Source organism: Andrena cerasifolii, chromosome 14 (genome assembly GCF_050908995.1).
Source record: "Andrena cerasifolii isolate SP2316 chromosome 14, iyAndCera1_principal, whole genome shotgun sequence".
Lineage (NCBI taxonomy): Eukaryota > Metazoa > Arthropoda > Insecta > Hymenoptera > Andrenidae > Andrena > Andrena cerasifolii.
In genome coordinates, this window is record NC_135131.1 from 10,958,941 (window position 1) to 10,975,372 (window position 16,432).

The 16,432-nt window shown below is 40.9% G+C and overlaps 1 protein-coding gene across 1 annotated transcript in view; it reads left to right on the plus strand.

Moving 5' to 3' along the window:
- The first annotated feature begins 4,935 nt into the window (after positions 1 to 4,935).
- Positions 4,936 to 16,432, plus strand: part of LOC143376302 (uncharacterized) — a 31,307-nt gene continuing 19,810 nt past the window's right edge. Inside the window, exon 1 of the mRNA XM_076826461.1 lies at positions 4,936 to 5,230. The gene's annotated coding sequence lies outside the window, so the exon portion shown is untranslated. The remainder of the gene's footprint in view (positions 5,231 to 16,432) is intronic.

Consider the following 16,432-nt stretch of genomic DNA (forward strand, 5'->3'; position numbering starts at 1 on the left):
AAACGCTTTAACAGTTTCTTAATTGCTCTTGCTGTAATTGTCCTACAAGCTGCCGCGAGGCCTGCTAGGAAAGAGGATTTCAACATCGCTCCATAACGTTCAGGTTTTCTGTGACCTTTAAGGCGATTGCACGTAACTTTCACACAGTCATAAGTTAATATTTTTCTTGTAATAATTGAGCGTTTACGGGGAACACTGATCGTGCAGCACAGGGAAGACCGAAGGGGTATGTTACAACATATTGTGTTGCAACGTTGTGATCAGATCGTTTCTTAAACTGATAATGTTCCCTGCAATAAGGTATGTATGTTCTTTGCTTGTAAGAATGGAAAGCTGTGGCAGGTGTATTAAAAGGTAAAGGACTTTGTATGTAAAATAAAAAAACTCTTGCTGGAGATTGTACCTATTTTTTGGTACTTTTTTTTTAGTACAGTTTGGATTTAATCTGCTAATGAAATATTTATATTAATCACACTGTTTATAGTATTTGTAAATTCTATACTGTTCACACTTCTTTCACTAGTTGACACTGATCATAATATCTACGGTATTTACACATCGCTTAGATTATTCACACTATTTATACGTATTATTTCTAGATTTATCCTATCTTACACCTACATTATTCCTATACAATTCCTGTAGTATCATCATTTTAACGCCACTTTCGGAATATTTCGTTACTATTCCTGTAGTATTTTTATACCATTTCTGTACACTACGCAAAGTACCCACACAGTCCCGCACAATTCCCGGGCTGCACATGTATTAGGCCTGCATCACAGCTCACACACCACAGTTCACAAATCACACATCACACGCCACACTTCACATGTTCCACGTCACTTATTCAACATTTCTAGCCATATAGGTGCATACCCACTTATAATATTTCCTCTATATACCAAGCACACAAATAAAATTTCTTAAAATTTCTTAAAATCGTTCTTCCGGAAAGCGACGGGTGACGCGAGAAATACGATGAAAGGAAAATATGCGCACAGAAGTTGGAGAGGAAAAATCACGGTCACGGAGCTTCGAAGCTCCCAGGTCGTGAAGTATAATTACAATGCAGCTTCGTTTCGAAGGAAACACGAGCAAAACGGCATCCTTGGCAAAGGATATAAACGCAGCAGCCAGGCTAGCGCGGGCAACTTTTGCGAAACGCGCGTGAACTACTTCTACTCCTGCCTCTCGCCGTATATTCGCATTCCGAACTTTCTTAAGCAATTATGTCATAACCCGTGCCCCCCTTTTTCCTATCTCCCATATGCTGGTCGCCTGCAAATCTGCCCTTCCTCTCCTACTACCGTCCAACTTCCTGCACGTCTTCCATGCTCGCGAGCAACTCTCTATGCACACGTGTTGTTTATCGATTCTCGAGAGGATCTGTAAAGTAACCAATCTTTCATCCAACTTTGGCTCACCCAGAATTCTGAGTAATAGATTTAATTGAAAGTGGGACTTGTCGAAAGAAATACAGGGTGTCTCAGAATTATTAGTAATGCCTCAGTTGAGTAAAAGTTTTTGAGATTATTGATTTGTTGAGATTTTTGGATCGTCACATTTGTACTTTACAGGTATGAGAAGTTATTTTAAACATAGCGGCAATAATTTTGTGAATTGTGTGAAAGCATTACTCAAAGACCACTTATTATTGGTAAATAAAATTTCGAATAAAATTGAATGATATCTTAAAGAATGAAGGAAGTTACTCGTGATCCTCGTGTCGCTTTGAGTATAGAGGTAATTACATTTTTAGGGGATGAACGCACTCTGAAGTAATCTTGTTGAGACGTCGTTGATTTCTAGGACCAACAAGGTACATAGCAGTTTGCTTTCAATTTTGATGCGTTTCTGCTCATTCACCCAGATGATGGGCCAGATGAGAGAAGTTTCTTACCACGGCATTTCAGCGCAGAGAAGTTTCCAATCAACTTTGACGGCCAGAGAAGTAATTAGGCGCTTAAGTTAGCTTCTTCCTCCATTCCACCACCCCGCACCAAATTTCATATATTTCTTATATTTTACCATTTTAATTAAAACCCATTAAGCTGCTGCGTTCTGTAGAGTATGTAAACGCGACAGCAATAAAGGATTTTGTGAAACAATAAGAAAATAAAGAGGATTTCCAATAAAACAAAGCATTTATACTTTCACGAACCCTTATTTTTGCCTCAGTCATTTTCCTCGCCCCATTTTTCCCAGACAATTTTTCTTAGACCACAACAACAATTCTCCATCTTAAATCTATCGATGAAAATCTCCATATCAATACTACACGGTGTGATATTACACATGCAATTTAGCGCACATCAAAATAGGACACAGATTATAGTGCACATACAATTTAGAACACATGCAGTTTAACGCACATTTTTTTAGTGCGCATCAGGATAACGCACAGCAAGATTTCACGCACAAGATAGTACGGTAAACTTGCCGATGAACTGGGCCCTCGCTTTTCTCGTCGCTGTCGACTGTTTTACCTGACAAGGGCGGGGGCACGCGCGCCCGCTTGCGGGCGCGTAAAGCATAGTAGCGTACCGATGTGAGTTTGGGGATGTTCAAAATGAGACTGCGGTTACAAGTATCACGCGATGAGGTCAATATCGCTATTGTTGTCAAGGTCATCATTCTGAACATTTTTCTTTAAACTTTTTGGCGGTCGGCTTTGTTCTGGGAGATATTTGCAAAAAACTTTACTGTTTTGTTTAAATAATTGAAAGCTGTCTAAACTGTATGTAAATAATAATTAAAATATGCCTTTACGAAACTATTTTATTAATGGAAACTGCTAAAATGGACTTCAAATTCTGTAATAGAGGTGTTATTTGTATGCAAAAAGAATATAACACATAAACTATTTATACAAATGAAAGCAGATTAATCCAGAGGTATTTCAGCATACATTTACAAAATACAAAAACTTATAGCATGCAGGAAAAGAAGCTTCGAGAAACGCCGACCATCGAGAAGATTCTCGAATACGCTTCTAGGCCGCCCGCGAGCAGACGTGCGGGCGCAAAACCGTGTTGCCGAACGTCCCTGTCAGAAGAGTAGATTAATATAACCAGAAATATATTTCTCTATTATAAAAAATAGTAACTTCACATTACAGATTCGTTTTCATCCCCCACGATTTTCCTCTAATTCCAAGCAGCCAAGAGACACGATTTGTCCCACTCTGTATAATATCTAAAAAGAACTCTCTACAAATAAATAATCTACGATCTCCCTCCACAATTCAAACAAAGCGTAGAGTCGGAGCACTCGAACTCGAGCGCGAATGTATCTAACGAATCTGCAGATGTTAGAGCCAAAAAGTTTCTGATCGAACTGGTTTGCAGCCTTTTTTCTTCTCCCCCGTCGATCCGGCTCGCTCGTAACTTTCTTCCTGTTTTTCCTGACGCTGGAACGAGTCGAGCACCGGCGTGCTGGGGAGCTGACATAATTAGCAGTTGAGCAAGGTACGCGATGCATTACGAAAAATATGATCGCGGATCGAGGCTGATCGCGCATAACGGTGTTGAATCGCCGGGTAATCGGGCTGGCCGTGTTTCTGTTGCTCGTGATACCATTTCACGGAAAAATGATTGCACAAGTGCAGCAATGTGCTGGAAAGGAGCTTCCTCCCAGCTCTTCCTTTTGCCGTTTTCCTGACTTAAACGACCCATCAAGGGGAACAAGGTGGCGTCACCACGGATGAGCCACTCTGCAACCCACCATCGAAAGCGATTACATTATATAGGTCGGTGCATAAATAATTTCGGTAATGTTTCCAAAGACCGTGAATGTAAATTTCTTTTTTAAGGTTTAGTTTCAATTTTACTTTTCAGTGGCATTTTTAAAAGCAGGATTTATGATAATATCAGCCATGCCTCTCTTAATCCTCAAATATGTGGAGGCAAACATCTAAGAATATTCTTATACATTTAATTGCTTTTAGTATACCACTGTGAAATAAATAATAAACAAGGCACGCAATTGCTACAGAGAGTGCCTCTTATACGATTACTCACATGCAAAAATTTCTGCAAAATTTAAATATATCCACAAAATCTATTTCCTTAAAACTAAATTTTCTTGTAAATACAATACAACTAGGCACTTTATTTCCAAATGTAAACACACTTTCTTTTCTAATTCTGCGTATAAAAATATGAAGCCGGAAGACTCGAACAATAAACAATTCCAAAATACTTAAGAGACTTTACTCTGCCATAGTTATTTAAATAGACATATTCTCAGTAAAATTGTGAAGCCTATTATCCAAAAGTTTCTTTATCCAAACACTTGTCTCCCTATTATATAGTTCGGGTACGGAAGTCTCATGTGCCTCCAGGCCTGCGAGTAAAGTGTCAACGAACCTCGTCCAATCGATGCACGATCAGAAAACGACCAACTCGTTCGATCGACTGGAAACGACTAGCCTCAGCGTTCCCCAATTGGTGTTCCACGATACAACGCTTAGTATTCCAGTAAAAGTTATTTTCCAATAAAATTTAAATATTAAAAACCAGTATAAATTATTCAATGATAAACATACACCCGATTGCAAAATTTAAAACGGGGCGCGGTGTCAGCCCACTGTACACAAAAAGAAGCAAAAACCGTTGAGTTTGGGAGTTCCGCCAAATTCCAGTTCGGTAGGGTATTTGGGAAACGTCGGACTATACCGCCGAGGAATCGGCGCGGCGACCGCTGTGACGAGTGGCATGCGCCAACGCAATGTGTGCTATAACTTTCCACGGCAGGTGGAAAGCCGCCCGATCCGATTCGTACCGGGAGGTCTCGGTGTTTTCGTGGCAAGTAATAGTGAAGTCGATTCACGGAATAAGAAGGGTCAGCCGAAGCCTACTTTCTTCCTCTGAATCGCCGCGGCCGACGGTGGGGAAACGCCGTCGACTTCGCGGCGGAAAGCACGAGAGAAGCTGGCCAGCCAGTGCGCGCCAGTCCCACGGACTAGCAGACGAGACTCTCGAGGGACCGATGGGCCCGTGCCGTCCCTCTCGAACCGTTCGTTAAAAACAGTCGCTCCATCGCGAGAGTTCGCACAACGTTATTGCGCGCGCGAGTTCCACTTATTCGCGGTGTGTCGTTCGTCGTCGAGCCTCGACAGGTAATTTGGTTTTCAACGTTGGACGACCCGGCCGATGGTAGCAGCGGTCCCCGGACTGAGAGATTCACACCGGGACAGGGGACGTGGACATTGAGAGTAACTCGAATAGTAAGTACGCACTGTGTCTGCAAAGCTTCGGAGCTGAATCCACAGAGAAGCTGGAAGGTCTGTCCCGGACTTGGAATTTGGAGGAACTCTGTGGAGTGGGTGTTTGACCCATCGCGGTGATCACGGTTTTGACTGGGGATTTGAATGTGCTTTTGAGGTCGTTGGGGTTGATCTGGGGAGGCGCGCTTTGGAACGCGTGGGAGAGGGAGGTTCTGCAGAGTGGAGGTGGTTTATGCAGAATTTTGGGGTGAACTGTGAGGTGGTGAGGAATTGTGGGTGGGCTGCTGGAATCTGGATAGCTGAATGTCTTCGAAGCTGTTGATCATATTGAAAGATATTTCGAAAGGAAGTTGAAAGGTTTTTGTAGATCTATAGGTACTTTGTTTTTGTAATATTTTTAAGTTACTAGTTTAGAAAATATTTTAGTTTCACTATTGAAATATTCCAAAATTAATGACGCGACTTTTCGACGCATATACCCTAATATATTTTGACAGTAAAGTTGTCAAAGCAGTAATTTTATAAACAGTTTTTTCTAATTTACTTGGAGTTGGTAAATATGGAGCTGCACCCCTCCTGCTGCAAAGTCCTCAATTCCATTTAAAGAAACGTAGGAAACATCTCCTCCACACTTTCGCCCAGAAGAAAACTATTATCATGCAATTATGCTCTCCCGGAAACTATTCAATTCCTGTCCGAAACATTTCTCGGTACCACAAGTAGTTGCAAAGATATTCGCATGAATCGATTTAAATGGGGCACCATGCACTTCCTCCGTACACAATACACATAGTCCGCGTTGCAAGTCGTTTCCCTCTATAATTCTTCGAGCAGGACGTGGTCTCGTTTGAAGTAGACGCGTACAGCGTTACTTTGTCTTACTTATGTCAATTGTTTCCAAAGCTGCAGCATCATCTATAGAGGCTACTCGTCTTAAAGTATCTCCATAGATAACGTGCGCCTTACGCGGTTCCAGTTATTGCACTTTCCAGCTACACTCGGCGAATATCGCGGTTCTAATGGCAATCTGAAAGACGTTTATAGACTACCCCGTGCAATTTGTTACGCCCGACGTACGTGTCCGTTGTTTCGAGGGCAATTTTCGCCCATTACGTTCCGATGCCGCTGCTTTCAACCCTGATTCGACCATGTATCCAATTCAACACACACATTCGTACTATTTCCCACCCCTGTTTACTTGAACAACTCGTTGTTCAAATAAACACACGTGGATTAAGAAAAATAAAGTCTTGGTTCATCAATTATTTATCCTACAAAGGGAAACCGTGGTTTTGAATTCACTCTGTTGATAGAAATGAGATTAAAGCGTGGAGTTGAAGAGAAATAAATTCTGTAATAATATACCCCTAATAAAATTAGAATTTGAGAGTAGGTATGAATATTAAAAGTTATAAGTTGCTTTGGACTTTGTCGGATTATAAAATAAGAGATTTTTAATGAAGAACAGAGATTCGTTTCTGTACTAAGTAGTTTTAATAATTGGTTAGTCCCTCTGGAGTGATAAAAGGTGTGTAATCTTATGCATGAAGAATTTTCTGCGATGTTAAATTCCAGTGTAATAGTATTGTCAGGGGCGGATTTGGAAATTTAGTGCCCCTAGGTTAACAAGACTCTACCGCCTTTTCCGTGAAATATCGTCAAATATTTTAATTTAAAAGAGTCGAGGCAATTTTAAAATTAATTTAATATGACAACTTCACTAATGACTTATTCCTAATTTGCTACATGGAAAAAAGTAAATTGTTCTTAAACTTGGCTCAAGCTTCTGTGTTTAAAGATCACCCCTCACTCTCGGTGCTAGGGAAACTAGATAGACATTTTATTTTAGAAGAATTTTAGAAACCAATGCTATTATTGTCGACGAAAGAATAAAAAAGAAAAAATAAAGTGGAAGGTTTTTGTAAGAAGGGAGGAGGAGCGTTTCTGCGCCAGTACAACCCAATTATGGTCGTCGTGAGGTCTGATAGAGACGGATAGGAATCGAGAGTTCATTGATCGAGTTCCGCGCGCCGAGCGATTTTTCCTAATCGCGCTGGAGAAAACTCTTGGAAGTGTGTTAGATCTCGGTGCGAGCGCTAGATACGTGCATATTTCTCGTGTTTCCGCGGATGGTGGTCCGCTGGAAAGTGTTTCGACATTCACGCGGCCGCGACAAATCGGCGAGCGCGAGTGCGGTTCGTTCAACGAGGGACATTACCAGAAGTGAGCGTGCGATTTGGTAGAAATTTATACGGTTTCAACAAAAACGAACGACTGTGATTCGCTTTGCCACACTGGCTCGTAATTTCTAATGAGGGGAAACGGTTGAAAAAGAAATTAAACTGTTTGCAAAATATAGACGGCGTCACGTTTAAACAGACCCAGATTTTAAATAAAAGTACAATCTGTATGTAAAGTACATACTCTCCGTTTGCTCTAAAAAATATTAAGGTACATACAGTAGCGGGCAAAAAAGTTACCACTTTCCGATTTGTGTTATTTTTGTTAGTTTTCAGCAACAACTTGGAACTGTGGTATGTGTTTAATATACACATTCTCATAGAAAATTTAAAGCTGAGTTCCACTAAAACTTTTCAAATTCCAAAGTTTCAAATAACCGCGGTTCCTTGCACCTGAGTAATTTAAAGAATTCCAGTAAAGTCCAATCTGCTCCAATTCCATTGATTCACTTACGAGTATATAAATTTTCAAACAGCCTAGTTTCCTTCACCTCTACTCCACAAACTTACTTCTTCTCCAATTTCACTCAAACTTCAATACAATCTACTATTTCAAGTACCTCGAAGACCTGCACAGACACACAGAGCGATACGTACCGGGTGGAAACGCAGCACAAGCGTTTTCGGTCGCGTATCGAGCAACCGGCACGCGTACGCGAGCGACAAGGCGAGGCGAAATGTGTAACACTCGCGATGCAACCTAGATGACCATACACGAAGGCGGGGAACAGAGTTTCCGGTTCGCTCGCGTCTTCTATTTACGATATTCGAACTGTAATATCATCGAGCGAGTCCGTCGCGCGCCCCGAGCAATGAATTCTTTCGCCGAACTTCCTGTTCTCCATCCTTCCTATTTTTCTTCCGCCATCCACTCGAGATAAATGGCTACAATTCACGCGAACACTGTTATCTCCCTATTCTACTATAACTGTATAACTGCTACCGAAGAGCCTCTATTATCGCTTCTCTTACCTCGCATCTGCATTCCATACTTTCAATCGCGACCTTTTAAAAGAGGAGTCCGCGAGGCTCGAGGCACCCATTTGGTTTGAATTTTGCAAGTAGTTAGTACACAGCGTGAGTAATTATATACTATAAGCGCATGGAACAGGAGTGGAAACTTTGGGAGAAAATGGGCTTCGAAGTTCTGCCCTTTGACCGTCGAAATTACACTGGCAAACTAATTAAAATCTATACAGTAATGTGTATACATGTGCCAGTCATGTGTATACATTTTAATTAATTTCTAATCAGGTACATCTACGATTGGTGACTTTCAATTAGTTCTAAATCCCTCGGGTCCTTTTTTTACCAACTAGCGTTTCCATTTCTTTGAGAAGTCTTCTAAAACGGAGAAAAACAAAAGGAAGTTGTTGCTAATAAATGAAACGAAGGCTATAGCAGAGTTGAAATGGTCACGCTCTTACGTGAAAAGGAAACTACACGCGAAATTTTAGTCAAATTGGTGAAACCTTTGCAATCCGCTTGGCAGGAGCAAGAGTGGTCATTTTTCTGTAAATTTTTTCGAGTTTCTGTACCATAGCACGTGACAAGTGCTTTTTTTTATTTTACCGAGTTGATCAGTTTGGCTTCATAGAGGCTTAATTATCATTCGCGTCGACGCGTTCGATGCGCGTTATGGGCGAGAGGAATAAATTCCCCTTCTGTGCGTTTCCAAGAGTTCGCCGATATCCCCCAACTAAAACAACGCGCACGACCGGTGAACAGTTTTCCACGAATTCTCGTTCTCGTGCAATTTCTGGTGCTGTTTTGCCCGATTTTTTCATCTATTTTTTCAACATTTTTTATTTCTTTTAAAATTCGCTTCGGCTGCTACGGAATTAAAGGCACGTTCTCATCGACCGTGGCTCGCGGCTTTAGCTGTTCCGGGGCTTCGATAACTTTTGCTTACGGTCGAACAGGGTTTTTAGAAATTTTTTTGCTAAATTTTCTTGTAGGTACGATTTTTAGCTTTTTGTGATTACAATTATTATAGAGACGTATCAGTGTTCCTAGAATAGGAATAACTGGATCAATGGCACAATCTTAATATGTTAATGTTGAAACTGGATTTCTTTCCATTCATTTTGGCAAAAAAAATCGTTCGGTTTCTAAACATTGTGTGAAGCAACTCTTTTAAAGAAGTTCAACGTTCAAAATTGTAATTATGCATTTTGAAAGAACGATCGACCGCTCTTTACTGCTTGTCCCCTTAATTGCCCCGCAATTACGGCCAATAGGCAATCAATGCGAAGCAGCGTAAGTGCTCGACAATAATTGACATGTCAGCTGAATTTCACTTCTGATTACAACATTTTACAAATTCGAGGAGAAAAATACATTTCTGGCGCTTGAATAATATCCCTTTTCGATGGCACCACTCTTCAAAGAGTCTGGGAGTTGCACACGGGGGAACGGGGCTTAAAAAACACGTGGAACTTCGCTGTAACACACCCCAGGAATAAATTCTACTATTACAGGCGCTTCATTAGGCCCCGTTTGCACATGTAGCTGCACAGTAACTTAACATCACTTCAAAGACTGCAACCTTACAATTTCATCACCCAATCCTCAAACTTAGAATCACCACACAATTAACACTAAATTTCAAATACCACATCAACACAATTTCCTCCCCTTTCAAACATAACCTCCAAATTCCCACCAACTATTAACGTCACTGCCTCTTCAACTTACAAAGGATAAACACTACCGACCGTCCAATTTCCAACACACACATCCTTCGGCTCATATTTATTCCCCCCTCCCCTTCGTTACTACATCAAACAGGAAATAACGGGTACCCCTGTAACCGCTGGAAAGAGGGAGGTTTGAAAAGGGATTTAGAATCGAATCTAAATCGAATTTCAATGGCGCGCATCCTTCAAGGAAGAAACGTTTCCCTTTCCCCCTCCCCCTGCCCCTTAAGAAAACGGGAAACGGTTTTTCTCGCGATAGGAATTGTCGATCAAGGAGGGAGGGAGGGGTTTATTCCTGCCGCGGCGAAGTCGTCTGACGATGCCCACGGTATTATATAAATCTATCCAGTCGCAAACAAACCGAGAGCGGCAGGTTTTGAATTCATGCGAATACATCGAGACCCATTCGAACCGCGCGTTATTATTAACGCATCGATGGAGGCCGTTCATTCGGAATATACGAATGGGTGGAATCGATAGGTCGACCGCGACCTATCGGGCTCCGAGTTTGCGCTTTCCTATATCACTTCCTGCTGTTTATGACCGTTTTTTTTATCCACTTTGACGCACCGGGGCATGGCTCAATCCGTGGACGGCCAGCGCAAAGAGCTGGTGTCTGGGCCCATTTCGGTTCATGGTAGCTGCCCGACTATATGTACACTGCCGCCCTTAAGTATTAGGACAGCTGCTGTATTTGCAGAAAATCTGATATTTTGTATAGACTGAATGCTTTTCACTGCTTTTAATTTAAAATACCAAATGAAGTTAGGTAAGGGAGAGTTCTTCAATAAATTTGCAAAGTTCTTCAGAATTATTCCATACAGAGTAGGTATCCTAATATTTGTGCCGATGTTTATGAGAGTGTGAGTTAAGAATTTAAAAGAATTGAAGGCGATGTAAAACAACGTAAATGATGAATTCAATTTTTGTAGATTTTTTACTTACTCTATAGACCTTCGGTAAAATGCATTACGTTGTGCGAAATACGAAACAAGTAATGCATCAACGCCAGTTATGGAGCGCCCTGTATTCGACAGAGATAAGAATGGGCGCGACGAGGCGTGACAACCGATCGAGCAGGCCCTTTTTACCAGGGCGATATTTTTCGTAGAATCCCGCGTCTCACGGTCTGATCCGATAACTAACTCCCCGTTGAGTTCTGACAGGAACAGACACGATTCGCTTATCGGGCACGCGCGAGAGAGGCGAAAATTCGAACGTGCGTCGACCTACTTGCTGACGAGCTCTAGGTGAAATTCGATTGTGCCGCGGGTTTTCGATGAATGCCCACTCGACCGGTGCCGAGCTGGTCTAATTAAGCAATTGAAGTCACCACCCCGAACGCTGACGAATGGTCATCGAACGTCATGCAGGAAACGGTGGATACGTATTGGCATGGCGAAGATCGGCGTTCGTCGATCCGGAGTTATTTCTCCCATCCTTTTTGCGCGGTGCCTTTACTGGCCGTTTAAGATCGAATAGTACAGGACGCCGGAGAAGAGATAACGTGGAATTTGAAAGAAAGAAATGGTGACTGAGAGGAGGGAGAAGTTTAGTATGCAGAGTGGCTCACCATTCTTTGTGCAAACTATTTTTGTGGATAATGAGGCTTATGAGTTATGTCAGGGCACGTAATCGATTGTTTGTAGGTTGTAAGATTTTTTTAGTCCACCTTGGTGTACAAAGTGAAATGTAATTTGTGCGTCAGTTTGGACTGCTGAATTGGAGTTTGTAGAGCGAGAGTGAAATGTGGCAGTTTCTGGATCTGTAAAGAATTCTCTGCTATTTGGGTGCAGCCTTTGTGGACTAAAATTGAAAGTAGTTGTGATGAATTTTATTTAAGAAAATTCCCTGTGAACTCACTTCCTACTTAAATTCAGGCTATATCATTAAAAAATACACAAAGTATCATTCGACTATGTGCAATGATAAATCTACTTGTACAATGGGCATAATTTCTTCAAATAAAATTCAAATCAGATTACGTAGTCAAATTTTATATAAAAAATACCTCAGCAAAGTAACCCCAGTAAATACAAAATTTCTATCCCTTTTTGAATTTACATTACTTGCATCCCTCTATAACAGAATAGACAAAATATCTTCATGTCACGCCTAATAGCAAATCTTTCTACGCCTACAATTACAATTCAGAAGCCATCATCAACTGGAACACACATTTTATTCAACGAACTACCCCTCGGCATCGAATACTCGAGCTTTCCCGACTCGAACCCCCCACTTCGCCCAAAGGCATCGCAAAGCTCCCCTTTCATCTAGCCTGCCTCGTTCCGTGGCGGAAGAAATAAGCGGCCGTTTCGTTTCATTCATTTAATAATCACCATCTTCGCCCATTCGCCAAGTGGGTTCTCGTTGAAGTGGCGAGCAGAGTGTAGGCCATTCATTCTACTTAGAGGCGCGCACGAAAACGTTTGTTTCGCGCCCTCGAAATAATTAAAAAGTCGCGACGGTCCCGCTGTCGTAAATAAAGCTTGCGCAGCATTGAAACGCGTCGCGAGGGGGAGGGCCCCCATTCAGCGGGGAACAAGGGCCTGGGAACGCGCGAGCGTTCTAGTCGCGTGCTCGTTAACGCAGTTACGTGCTGCTCGCGATCAGCGCGAGTTTTTCCCCGCCGACGCTCGTGGAAATTCAGCTGGGCGACGGCCGTGCTTAGAAACTGCAACCGCGAAAGCCGCGGTGGGGCAGGCCCCGAGAAATTGCTGCTGCCTCTTAAAGCGGGGAAAGTTTTTTGCAACGCAGCGCGTTTACGCGAACGAGCAACGGGCACGATCAATCGCCTCCCCCAGATTCCCCTAGAACACTTCCTGCGGTGTAAGGGCCATTCCGCGCGTCACACTTCTGCGGTCCGTGACTGGTGTATCGCGCACAGGCGAGCTGTGCGGGTTGTCATCGCATGGGGCCTTGATTCCGCACGCAACAGCGATTGGAAGATTTAGCTTAACGATTTGTTGCCCAGGGATTTTTGGTATCGAGGCGATCGAGGTTTCAGTTTTATTTTTTATACGTGAAAGTATTTGAAATACTACTTTCTAAGAATACTTAGTCTCGTGTTAATAATTCCGAGAGTTTTCCTAGAGTTTTTTCCCTTAGACTATACATTGTTAAGCAACGTTACTCTTTTTATAAAAAGAATTTTTTTTTGCAAGGAGGAATTATTAAAAAGAAGTATAATTTTTAGTTTCTACTCGGTTTCATGTCAGTTCTTAATTTAATAAATAATGTCTATTTAAAATATAGCAATTGAGTTTATTGCAACCAAATAAATATTGTAATAACGTCCCGCGTGGAAAGGGCTTAAGGGTAATGGTTTAGGTGATTGTTTCTGGTAAGAGTACCTGAAGCTGCTGTTGCGAAGTCTGATTTTAATTACAATTGTATTCGATGGGATGTGCAGTAAATTGTTGGAAGTTTCAAGTGAAGCTCTTGTTGCATGAATAAAAGTAATAGAATTTAAATTTACTGTAGAATTTGAAAAGCATCGTGGGAACATAATTGCATCTCCCTATGTTTCATTAAGGATTCCAACGCAGCGCGATGCCATTACTCGTATTACTGTAAATAATATATTAATTATGCGCTGCACTCGGCATAACTAAAACTCACGTCAGTTAGTCTGCAAAGCTGTGTGAATATTGAAACGATAAAACGCGGGATAGAAATTTGAGTGAATGAATTTTGGAGTGAGTGCAAGTAACGCGTATTCTCGAAGTAACATTTGAAAGTGTACCTTATTTAGGCCCATTTATAACTGACACGAGCCGCCGGAAAGAAATTCTATTAACCACAAACGAAATCGACTGGAACTCCTCACGTACGTAGAGGCCACCGAAAAAATGGCACACGAAATGCCAGCGACAGACGAGTCGACGCACACAGGCTCGCGAGCAACCTAAAATCGTCATAACTTTCCCTTCGTTAGCGGAGCGTATTGCTTTTCATTCAAAACGCGACTCAAAGGCGATAGACCAGCCAGCAGTCTGGCACATTAAGCTATATGCATATTAAAATCGACGCACGATCGTACTTACGTGGCCGTTAAGAGCGAATTATAACGACCTAGATCTGGGGCCAGTGAAAATAGGCACGCTGCTTGAAATACGAAAAGGATGTCGCTCGGAGGATGTTGAAGTACGAGTACATATTAATATCTTAAGAAGTGGTTCATCCTCAAAATAAAGTAAACTATTTTAAGACCCATTCGCGATATACAAATAAAGGATTTGGTAAAACTCTGGTAAAAGAATAAAATATATATCAATTCTTATAAAAGGTACCTCAGGCTTCTTGGGAATAGATATGAACTCAAAATTATGCTCAGCAGTACAAATTTTTATGAAAATTTTCTTAAAAAAAAGTTTTTACTTCAATATGTGCACAGCTATTTACAATTTCAGTGCTAATTGTTTGACCAGAATTTTGTGTTCATTTTTATTTTGAAGAAAGTACGATGTAGTTTCTTTTTAAATATTAATATTATTTTGGTAGGATTTTTACCGAATACTTCATTCATATATTAAGACTGGATCTTAAAATAGTTGATTAGTTAATTTAAGTAGATACTCCGTAATTATTTTTGTGCCTAAATTAGTATTTTGGTTATTTGAATTATTTCAAGTGCCTCACAGAGCTCTGATGCAAATTGCGTGACATTTTATAAGCGTCCACGCGGAGCTGTATTTGGAATTCTCAATGAATAAAGTAAGGAAACACTGGATGCTACTTTAACCTCGTTAAGTTCAACCAAAGATATTATTAAACTCCTCGCTCTTCTATCTCCACAATCTGCTAAAGCTTCCTAATGAACCTTAACCTATAATACATCCGCTCAGGTGTATTTATAGCAGCCAATTATTCTAGAACACTTCCGCTAACGATTCATATTTCAAGGAATGGTGTTTGTAAACACCACCTTGTCCAGAAAATCAGTCAGATTATTTAACGAACCATTGATCGAGCAATCGGGGGAAACGAGACTTCCGAGCCGTTATAAATCAAGCAATTATCTTGGCAAAATTAATCAGACATCAGATACGTCGGAAAACTTTAATACCGTAATATTTATATCCAATTTTAAACTTGTATAGTACCTATATTAAAACGTTCAATAATAAAGATATGGGAAAACATATATTGGGTGTTGATTTCTTTTGAGTGGACAATCAAATTACTTTCAACGATATCGAAATAAAAATTCATTTTCAGATCTGAAATTTTAAATACTGTCCACTTAGTGGTATAGATGCCAGCCAAATTATTAAATGGAAACTGTATTCCTCTGCAGCTGTACCTTTTCATTCAGAGCTCCCATTAAATCCATTTCAAATTTCTCGAGCAGTGGCTAGATCTATAGCTCCTCTGTGTACGAAAGTCTCGAAATATCTTGCGGATATCCCCTGCGCGCAGACCGATGCAAGTGCCATCGAAAACTTTGGTATCCAGGGATTATGGGGAGTTTTCAATTAAACGACCCCACTCAGAGCTGGGAATAGAGGCTGGCATAAAACGCGCAGGCATATCCCCCGCGCTTGCAGCGATTCGCGGATATATTGACGTGGTGTAGAATAGTAGGCAGTGGTGGTGTAATGTTGTTACAGAGTTGTTTGTTACCTGGTAGACGGTATATCAAATGGATTTAGTGGCAAGACCTCGTGTCATTCGAGGAAAATACTTAATATTTCCTAGATGAAAATATAGGTATTAAATCCAGGGACTGTGAAGGTCGAGTTGTAAAGTGGGCATTTCAGATCTATCTATGTGATGATGGAATTTTTTTTAGAGTTTTCAAGGAGTTTTTGTTGCTTTAACCAGATGTATAGATAAATATGTAAAAATAAGCTGCATAAATCGTGCAACAGCGAGTAATTTATAGAATTTGGAAATTAGGTGGCTGATTGTATAAATGTGAGATTTGTACATCGTCGTAAATATGAAATTTTAAAATCTAGAAGAATTTCGATTTCTACATCGGAAAAACTTTTATAACATACGAGTGAAAATTAACGGGAACCTTCTAATTACGATGATACAAGCGAATCGCGATATTGCATCCACCAACGTGAATCGTGCTGCACGCCGGGAAATTCGTTAATTAAAAATATCAAAAGGGTTCTTGTAATTTTGCTCGTAAACATTCGAGAAATGTTGGTTATTAATTAATGAACACGTGTATACACGGTTGTATATATATGTTTATTTACCCGCGGGCACAGCCACAAACCGCCCAATGGATACTCCAATTAAAC